General features: G+C 34.3%; 1 pseudogene; it reads right to left on the bottom strand.

Moving 5' to 3' along the window:
- Positions 1-7849: 7849 nt before the first annotated feature.
- On the bottom strand, positions 7850-8569 carry LOC140004990 (dirigent protein-like; annotated as a pseudogene).
- Between the last annotated feature and the right edge of the window lie 2271 nt (positions 8570-10840).

The following is a 10840-nucleotide window of genomic DNA, read 5'->3' as shown; positions in this document are numbered from 1 at the left end:
TACAGTAAATCTGGGCTGCTACAGTGATCCGAGCTGCTACAGTACCTCGGATCCACTAACCCAGAAATAGCCGAGGGTTCGGATGAATAGTGGATCCGAGTGTGGATCACTTGCTCTGTTTTTGGCTCAACTTCAACCGATCTTTTCTTGATGTTAGAGGCTAAACCAGCTCATGTCTAAAACACGAAAGTTGTAGCCTTTTGAGTTATCTTTCCAATGCATCAAGAATCACCTCATTTGGATCTGTGTAGGCTGAGATATGACTGAAATACCCTTGCCTGCTCCATGCCTTGTTCCAGTTTCGACCAATAGCAATTGACTCTGTACTTTGGCTTTTTGACCTGGAAAACCTTCAAACTGGATTCAGATGTCTTCACCAAAGTTGTAGATCTATCTCTTATCTTCAAATAGGTTCAAGAATCATCCTAATCCGATCATTGTAACTCAAGTTATAGCTGAAATACGAAAATGTATCAAAACTGTCAAAATACACAAAATCCAAGTAAAAAGTGATATAAAACTCATTTAATTGAACAAAAGCATTTTATACCAATTATAGCCAAAATGAATCATTTTCTTCCAATAATATACCCAAAGTGACTAAAAATAATATAAAATGTCATACAATTATTACGTAAATTAGTCACTTATCAGGAGTACTGGCTAGTGAATGCAATGCAATGACTGAAATGAATGATTGAATGACTGACTGAATGAAATGATCACTGTGGGAGTTTTTGTTTTCAAATGTTTTTAAATGCTGGAAATTATAAGGAAGAGATGGATGGAGAATGACTGAATGAATGAATGAATAGCTCCAAGTGAGCACATATCCTTTTACTATAGTGTGCTACTGTTACTTTTATGTTCCAAATGTTTTCCTCGAATGGTTGTTGTTAAATGTAATATGTCTGTGATTTAACTGCTTGAATACTTGTTTGGGAACTTCACTAGGATTCTAGCTCATTTTATTAGTTTGTTTTCCTTACAGGAGTTGAGATCCGAAGCAGATAAGCTTGAACTAGCGTGTAATGATCCTCTTACACATGTATTCTTGACAGATAGATTGTATATTGATATTTGGTAGTGTATCTTACATTTTACTTTTAGGTTGTAATTAAATTTGAATTTTGATTGAATTGTAGAATTCAAATGTTATTTTGGAGGATTGAACAGATATCTTGAGAATTTATTAGAATAAACGTAGTGAGTCCTTACGAGAGTTGGGCAGGTGACCCGCCAAACCCTTGGGTACGCCCTAGGGGAACGTGGGGTCGTCACAAAGAGAATACACAATCATCCAATACGCGACCTAAGTCCACGTATTGAGGTCGCGTATTGCCTTATGGATTGATTTTTTGATTGTTTTTTGCTCCAATTCCTCACTAATCATCATGTCCAGATGTTTGTTCATCCAATGCATCATTAATACTTGCATTTGATCTTCTACTTTCCGAATTACCATTGAATCAAGAGCTAATGACTTCGAATCGGATCCATCTCAATCCAGCGTTTTCAGCTCACCTTAGTTCCTGCAAATATAACCAACTTTTGCACATTAGGTTGCTCAAATAAAGCTTGCAAAATTTAGAAACTTAAGGAGTAAGTTATATTTTAAATCCTCCTAATTTATACACAAAATGCTGCCAATATCCATATATAATAAACACTTATCAAATTCCCCCACACTTAAATCATTGCTTGTCTTCAAACAATAAGAAAAATAATCCGACAATGATTTAAGAAGTGAAACGAATCAAGTGAACTCAAAATTCAATCTCTCTCAGCTCGGCAAGCCTTCATTATGTAAGTATTCATATCACCCACAATACTCATCGTATCATGTAAGAGAGAGATAATTATACCCAAAATTCAACATAACAAAGTCAATCTCTCTATCTCACCTAATTTCACAAATAACCAACCTATATAGTCACCTTAGAGATTCTTCCTTTGAAATGAAATGTTTACTTTATGAACCTTAAGAGGGAATTATTCAATTTATTTCTCTTTTATTCGTTCTCGAAAGTGTGAAGGTATCTTTTGATATGAAAATCGATATTTTTAGATGAAGATTCTCGGTTACTCCTTAATTCAAATACCTTCTTACACGAAAATCGACATTTTTAGATGAAAAGTCCCAATTACTTAGTATAAGAATTTATTGGAGCACTCTCTTTTCTTTCTTGTTTTTTTGATGAACAATCCCCTCAATAATGTAGATACAAGGAAGAAAACACTTTAGCAACTATACAAATCAATTACATGTAAAAACAAATAAAATGAGAGATTTCATTATCATGCAAAATTATGGGCATAATTTTCCCTATTTTACAAGATATACTTTCTTACATGCAATAATGCTAATCATATAATAATTGCTACCAAATTGAGTGAATATTGAATTTTCAAATTACTTACTTCATTTCAATCATACAATAGAATTTGAAACAAAAAAGAACTTAAACATCATTCACTTGTGGACTTAAGTGAAGTAGATATGAAAAATTTGGTGGCAAAAGTGGAAATTTGGATAAAATCTTGGAAAAATTTTGACAGAATTTTCCCTTAAACCAGAACAAAAATTACCTGCCAGCAAACCCAAACGTCAATAATTCACCATACAGGCAATTTTCCAATAATATGTTGACAGAATTTTTCCTTAAAATTGGATGAAAACTCTCTGCTAGCAAATCCAAACATCAACAATTCACCATACCGGCAATTTTTCAATAACATATCCAAACGTTCAAACGCAAAAGTAACTTCTACTTAAGACATTTCTTTTCCCACACTTAGCATACACATTGTCCTCGATGTATAGGGAAAGAAAATAAAGCAAAATGAGAACAAATTACTCCCCATTTCAATAGTTGCAGTCTAGTTTAACTTTGAGTCACAAGCCATCGACAATCAATGACCGAAATCAAATAAAACTGCCACAAATCCCCAAGTGCAACTACAAGGTAGATAATGTTCTCTTTTCACACTATTTTCCAGGCATTGAGGTGAGCTGCAAAATTAGGTCCAGATTTTGCAACTTGGTCTGTTTTCAACTACGAGGTAGATTATGTTCAACTACTATCCGGATATTCTGCTATTTTATTTAATTAATCAGCAAAAATGGATAACTACGAGGTAGAGTTAAATAACATTTTAACACAAGAAAGTAACCACATTGTAAGCAAGACTATTTAGACTTTCCTAGATCTAGTTACCTAGCTAGAAAGTGAGGATTTATCTTACAATTTGCTACACAGAGTTCTAGCAAAATTCGCATTTTCTTTTTTACTCTTACTTCAGTTTTGCTTTGACTTTATTTCTTTCTATTCAAGTAATACTAAAGCAGCAACCAGAAATAAGATGCAAGACACGCCAGAGAAACTGATAATTCAACTGTAAGCATTAATAGTAACCAAATTACCTTAAGAGAGTTTGGCCAACTTTGGCTACAAATAAGGCTATAACTATCTTCTTCCCTGAAGCAGCAGATCCTTCCACTCAATGAAGACACCAATTTGACTTATTAGAACATATAGTCATTATATTTGTTTCAAGTCCAACTTGAAGACCTGGCACTGAAAACATCAGTTCACCTCCTGCCAAAGATTTGGCTTATTTTTTTCCTCTCCCAGTAGAACTAGTCTTGATACTATCTCAACAAAAGAAATAAATGATGCTCCATCATTTTCTTACAGAAAATAGTAAAAGATAACAAAATCATGCTTATAACTACCATTTAGCTATTAATTTATCTATGGCCCGCAAAGTATGCAGTCTTTTACAATTTCATTAAGGAAATGCATCTTGGCAATCCAACAGAAAAGTTGCAATCCAATGAGAGAATTAACAAATGGACAAGCCATTTTCAGTCCTCGAAGAAATTGAAATCTGGAAGAAATTTCAAAATAAACAAGTTGCAACCTACTTAGCCAAATTACATGTATTATGCAGAAATCAACTGTTGGGCATGCAATTTCACAAGCAGTATAGACCGGCTGGAACAACAACATCATCCAGATATTTCCAGTTATAAAGGCTTACAGCAAGACACCACCAAGTTTCCCAGCCAATCACAACTAAGGCCCCTCAATTTAATCTTTCCTCACCAGGAACTGCCTAACATAAATCCATGAAAAGCTGCTCGGACACTTTCTTAGCCTGCAGTAGTTGGAAGCCCCAAAAGACTTGAGCATCTAGCATCTGATCCCATGGACCTCTTGTATGAATTATATCTGTCAAATCCCTAATTTATGTCTGCTAATGCACATTCAGTGTAGAGCTCATAGAAAAGTAAAGCAAAATTGAGAAAACAGCAATGGGTGGTCAAAAATATCAACTTTTCACAACCAACTTGCTTGAAGTCTAGTTTTTATTGTGTCTAGTGGGTAACAAACAGATAGCTATAGCACCCTCTACAAAGCCATAAAACTGAATAAGGGAAATGATTGTGAACGCAATGAATGTGACACATAAGATTTTGCATAAGAAAGTTTGAAAAGGATATTCATCTTACTTTGAATAGATTCTACTTCCAAAACAAAGAAATGGTTGTGATGGGCATGAACTTGGTTAATGCTTGTTAAGTACCTGGCAGCCTTCTAAACTTTGAATGTGATATATTAGTTGAATACCTGATAGGAAAAAGTGCAAATTCCGACCTTATTCACCCGACAATTAAAATCTAGTTCTTAAATGGAAATTTCTGCATCAATTAGTTCTATTGTTTTTAACAGACTTCAACATACCGCAAATTTAGTCATGATTTAGAGAAACATTGACATGTGAGTTGGAATCTTTTTGGTGGGCTACAATGTGCGAATACCATAAAAAGGGTGGCAAGAGTTGGCACCGAGATATTTCTACACATTTTAATTTCAACAGAAATGCGATTCACCACCTTGGTGAAAGTCCAAACCAGACAACAAAAAACCATAAATCACAGAAATATGTAGAACAACAAGCATAAATGCCACATCACCTAACAGATTTCAATTTTTCTCTATATTTTGATATGTAAGGGGTGGCAATCCAACCACCAAACAGAACCACTTCTTAATGTACAAATCATATGGCTAACCATCTGATAAACAAATGAAATTTGGATTTCACAAAATGTTTGCCAGTTCACTTTCAGTGTAAGAACTGAATGAACATTTATTGCTCTGTGGTAGTTGTGAAGGTCATCAGTGATCAATGGCTACTAATAACTTTAACAAAGGCTGCAGCAAAAGACGAAGCTATTCTATAGAAGGCTTGCCTGAAAGTTAACTGGATGCTCAAGAAAATAATTAGCGTTGTCTGATGGCCAAAATACACTATAATCCTACAAAAACTACATAGTAGCAAAAATATAACTTTTTTTTATCGATTTTCTATTATAATTAGTTGCACTCATATGATTTTTATGTTTTTAATCAAGTTTATCTAGTTATTTTTGTGAGTTTGAAATTGTGAACTTACTAGTCAAGTTCAATTCGACTATCTATTTTGGTTCATCATTTATGCCTTACGACCAATTTACCACATTATGCATGCAGTATATTGGAAGTGGTAATCTTCACTGGACTTGTAACATCCAAGCAATGGAATTGAAATACCATTATCACTTTTTACTCAAAGAAATCCAAAATAAAAAAATATATAAAAAGTCTCTTCAAATTTCTTTTTTTATTTTTCTATTACAGTTTTTGAACAAAATTTAGTCGAACTTCTGGCTTGTCATGTCATTTAGATTGTTTCTTTTTTCTTTTTAATTACAAGAAGGACTACAAATAGTTTAAACTCAAATTTTGACCTACCAAATCCCAGGTTGGGGTTAGTAGGACTATTCATGGGTCTTCACCAAAATCCCCAAGGAAAGTAAGAGCTCAAGATGTAGAAAAACGTATACTTCCCCTGATGGATGAAGGTTAGGGCATCTGCCATCAATATTCATACCTTGGCCCACGAGCTGAAGTAAAACCAACCTTAGTTTTTTCCCTTTTCCAAAGTGCAGAACTGCCCTATGTGGCCAACCAATACCTCTAGTTGAGGTGCTTGCATAGCATTTGAAACCTGACCACGATACAGATGGCATTTAGAATTATCTAACTGACAGTTGTCGTCCAGTACTAAAGACTAGCCCAAAAGAATGGTGATATCAGCAAGTAGAGCCCTACATCTTATCCCTCATAGTAGATGGCAATTGATCCCTCAGGAGGATGAGTCACCGTCTGTGATGGCTCAGGAATATCAATGGAGAAGGACCTTTTCAAAGGGTATTTTGTCCTAATGCTTGTGGCATTGAAATGTGTGGTGAAACTCCAAAAGTGGGGACTTTCTGAAAGTCAAAATCATCCAACTTCTTTGGTGCAGGAGGGCTCCTCTATGCCCATCTTGAAGGGCTCGTCCTTAGATTCCTCCTACTCTCCATCTTCTTTCCAGCTGCTCTTCCTCTAAGTTGGTTCCGGTGGTCTCGGAATCCTCTCCTGAGCTACTCCCTTACACACACTGGCAGCCCCTCTACTGTTGAGTACCTAGGAGTAGCCGATATTGTCAGAGGCTATATTGTCCAAGGTGCTACTTGTACCCACTTTGTAGAATAATTTACCGCTACCACCAAGTACTCAGTAGCACCCTAGCATTATCGGCTATATAACTATGGGGAAATTTTTGGGGCGTTGATATATATACACGCACACACACACATACATATCTGTGTGTGAATGTGTATGTTTGTGCATGTATATGTGTGTGAGTGTGTGTGTATATATATATATATATATATATCAGTTTGTTTAATGGGTATTCATAGTATACTCGTTAAGATTTATTTTAAATTTTTATTTTTAAAAATATAAAATTAATTAGGGAAAGTAAATAAATGCAAGAGAGAGTAGACAAGATTAAATAAGCAAAGTATACAAGTGCAAGAGAGTATAATAATTGCTAGAATGTATATATATGTGGTAAGTTGGGTGAATATTAGATGTGTTAACAAGAGTTCTTAGGGCACCTATTAGAAAAAACCCTATATATGTGTGTGTGTGTATTTGTGCATATGTATATATGTACATATATGTATTTGTATTTGTTTGTATATGTATGTATATACTCTCTCCGCCCCTCTTTGACAGTTTTGAAGTTTTTTATCTTACATGGTTTAAGAATAGTTAGTTAACTTTATTGGAAGTGTAAATCTACCCTATTATTTTCCTAAGATACATTACATTAATATTAGTAGTATAAGTAACCATTATACCTTTACATTAATTGCAACAACAATATTGATGAAAAGTTGCACCATTCAAGGCATGAATCAAAGCAATTAATAAATAAAGTAGGATATATTCTCTAATAACAAAGTAAAATTAAATAAGGGTATTTTAGAAAAGTTAAAAGTTAACAATATTTTTTAATTTAAAAGTGGACTATAAATTGGAATAGATGAAAAATGAAAATAAAACTATCAAAGTGGGACAGAAGTGGTATATGTTTACATATATTTATTCAGTTATTTATTCACATATGTATTCATAGAGCTATTCTATCAATTTGCCAACACGTTCGAGTTCAAATTGATTATAAGTTGTTTGAATTCGATTTGTTTTTCATATGAACAAATTTTTATTGAATTTGAATGAGTAAGAACTAGTTTTATGCATGAAATTTCGATCCACTAATAGTCGTATTTTTAGGTTAAAAAAAAGAAACAAGACATATTACATGAAAAAGAGACCATGAATTAAAAAAATTGCAAGTCATCTAACCAAGCCAAAGTTCCAACATTTTTTCAGAGGAAATTTTTTTTTGAAAAAAGGTTACTATAATGAAAAGTATTAGTGTTATATTTATTGTTATAGGCAAATGACTATTGTTTCTTGAAGAAAAGGAAACATGCTAGAAGCACATAGTCGTTTTACTCAAGTCACTTCTAGCAGTCATACAATTTAACATCCACTCAGGGCCTGAAGTAAACATTTCCCTCTATTGCATTTGTCGTTAAAGTGGCAATCCCTCTAGCCATAAAGAAGTCACCAGTTCCACCTATTACCAAAATATCTCTCGTCGGGTTCAAGGTTGGATCAGCACCCGCAAAATTAAGGGAGCCCTTATGTTCAGTTGAATTGAATACGAACAAGAAAGGAAGCAAACCAGTGCTAATCATAAAGGTACAAGCCCCGTGCTCTACCTACTGGGGTTGATGTAGATTTTTGTCTAGAGTGATGGGATCATCGAAAACGACCGTCTCCAAAGTTGAAAGGGGGTGCCAATGCAGTTCTAGTACCCCAGTCTGGTGCCCCAACTATGGCTGAAGTTGCATTGTTTCTGTTGTTTCCCTTGTACAAAATATTGTGAAAGAAAAAGACGGGCTCTTTGCAAGGTTGTGATTGAGGTTGAGGAACTAGTATATAGCTGTGTGTGGTGGTGGAGATGGAGAAGAGGAGGCTAAGGAAGAGAGTTGGGATGAGGGATTTTGCAGCCATTGCTTTGACCTTTCGATTGTTCTCTCTGGAGATGATTGATGATAAAAAGTATTAACAAAAAAGTTCCACCAAAATTGCAATGGCGAGTGAGAGCCAAGGTCACTAAAATAAGATGGATTAAGTGAAAAATAGTCAGCATTAATTTCACACTACAAAGTAGTATAAAGACATCCGAATTACTGCCCTCTATTTAAAATCTAAAATGTTTGAAATTAATCAAAGTGGAGACCGACAAGGTGGCTTAATTTTATTGGCTTCTCTGGTTCTTTGCTATTTCAAGCTTCTGTGATTACAGCAGCTGAAGCAAAAGAACGATGGTACTATTGAATGTTGCCAACTTCGACAACTAGAGTCTTTTGATAAGATGGATTAAGTGAAAAATAGTCAGCATTAATTTCACACTACAAAGTAGTTCATATAAAGACATCTGAATTATTGTTCCCTATTTAAAATCTAAACTGTTTGAAATTAATCAAAGTGGGGACCGACTAGGTGGCTTAATTTTATTGGCTTCTCTGGTTCTTTGCTATTTCAAGCTTCTGTGATTACAGCAGCTGAAGCAAGAGAACGATGGTCCTAGTGAATGTTGCCAACTTCGACAACTAGAATCTTTTGATAAGATGGATTAAGTGAAAAATAGTCAGCATTAATTTCACACTACAAAGTAGTTCATATAAAGACATCCGAATTATTGTCCTCTATTTAAAATCTAAACTGTTTGAAATTAATCAAAAGTAGAGACCGACTAGGTGGCTTAATTTTATTGGCTTCTCTGGTTCTTTGCCATTTCAAGCTTCTGTGATTACAGCAGCTGAAGCAAGAGAACGATGGTCCTAGTGAATGTTGCCAACTTCGACAACTAGAATCTTTTGATCATTGATTCATTTTGACATAAAATCCGCAAAAATTAAGCAAAGAAAAGTTGAATCATAAACATAAAAAATAAAGAAAAGAAGGAAGCTATTAACCTCAGGTTGCCAGCTTTGCACTTATTTTGGTTTGATTGTTTTAACCCTTTGCACTTTTCTGTGGGTTTTTCATACTAGAAACTTAGTTGCATTTCCACCAAATTTTGTTCAACTAACACATTTTCAGTGTAAGAACTGAATGAACATTTATTGCTCTGTGGTAGTTATGAAGGTCATCAGTGATCAATGGCTACTAATAACTTTAACAAAGGCTGCAGCAAAAGACGGAACTATTCTATTGAAGGCTTGCCTGAAAGTTAATTGGATGCTCAAGAAAATAATTAGCGCTGTATGGTCAAAATACACTATAATCCTACAAAAACTACGTATTAGCAAAAACTTTTTTTTATCGATTTTGTATTATAATTAGTTGCACTCATATGATTTTTATGTTTTTAATCAAGTTTATCTAGTTATTTTTGTGAGTTTGGAATTGTGATCTTACTAGTCAAGCTCAATTCAACTATCCATTTTGGTTCATCATTCATGCCTTACGACCAATTTACCACATTATGCATGCAGTATATTGGAAGTGGTCATCTTCACTGGACTTGTAACATCCAAGCAATGGAATTGAAATACCATTATCACTTTTTACTCAAAGAAATCCGAAATAAAAAAAATATAAAAAGTCTCTTCTAATTTCTTTTTTATTTTTCTATTACAGTTTTTGAACAAAATTTAGTCGAACTTCTGGCTTGTTATGTCATTTAGATTGTTTCTTTTTTTTTTTAAATTACAAGAAGGACTACAAATAGTTTAAACTCAAATTTTGTTTTACCATTTTCAGTATTAATATTCATTTTCAAATCATGACGGAAGCATAAAAAATTTCCAAGAACGTATGTGCACCGGTGGAAGGGTAGCATGAGAATGTTTATTTCTTTCTGATGCATTGTTAAAGTTCTCTCTGCTTTACCGGACTAGGTAAAATTGTGCATTTAAATGGATAGAGGCGTAGCGATATGGTAATGTGCTGGGAAAGATGAGTGAGTATAAGCAGGGTTGGATGTTTGTCAATAAATGTGGAAGGTCTGACATTTGTCGTTTGGTTGATTCTAGCAATATTCTGTTATATTAGTTGACCAACTTCTTTGCCCTTGAAAGCCTTTTGGGTTGTTTGGGGGCAATGACATGGAAGCAAGTATTGTCGGAAAAGAAATGTTTCTATTGTAGGTCTAGAAGTTAAACTTTTTGTGTATATAGGCCGTTTCGGAGTTCGGTTAACTTTAAATTACTGATATGATGTATATTTCATATATTCTCTATTACAGAAAGAAGAAGGCAATTCACAAGACCACAACTACAGATGATAAAAGACTTCAAAATACCTTGAAGAGGATAGGAGTGAATGCCATACCAGCAATTGAAGAGGTCAATATTTTCGAGGAAGATGTAGTGATC

Source organism: Coffea arabica, chromosome 4c (genome assembly GCF_036785885.1).
Source record: "Coffea arabica cultivar ET-39 chromosome 4c, Coffea Arabica ET-39 HiFi, whole genome shotgun sequence".
In the NCBI taxonomy this organism is placed as follows: domain Eukaryota; kingdom Viridiplantae; phylum Streptophyta; class Magnoliopsida; order Gentianales; family Rubiaceae; genus Coffea; species Coffea arabica.
The sequence above is the reverse complement of the archived record's forward strand: the minus strand, read 5'-3'. Positions and strand labels throughout refer to the sequence as shown.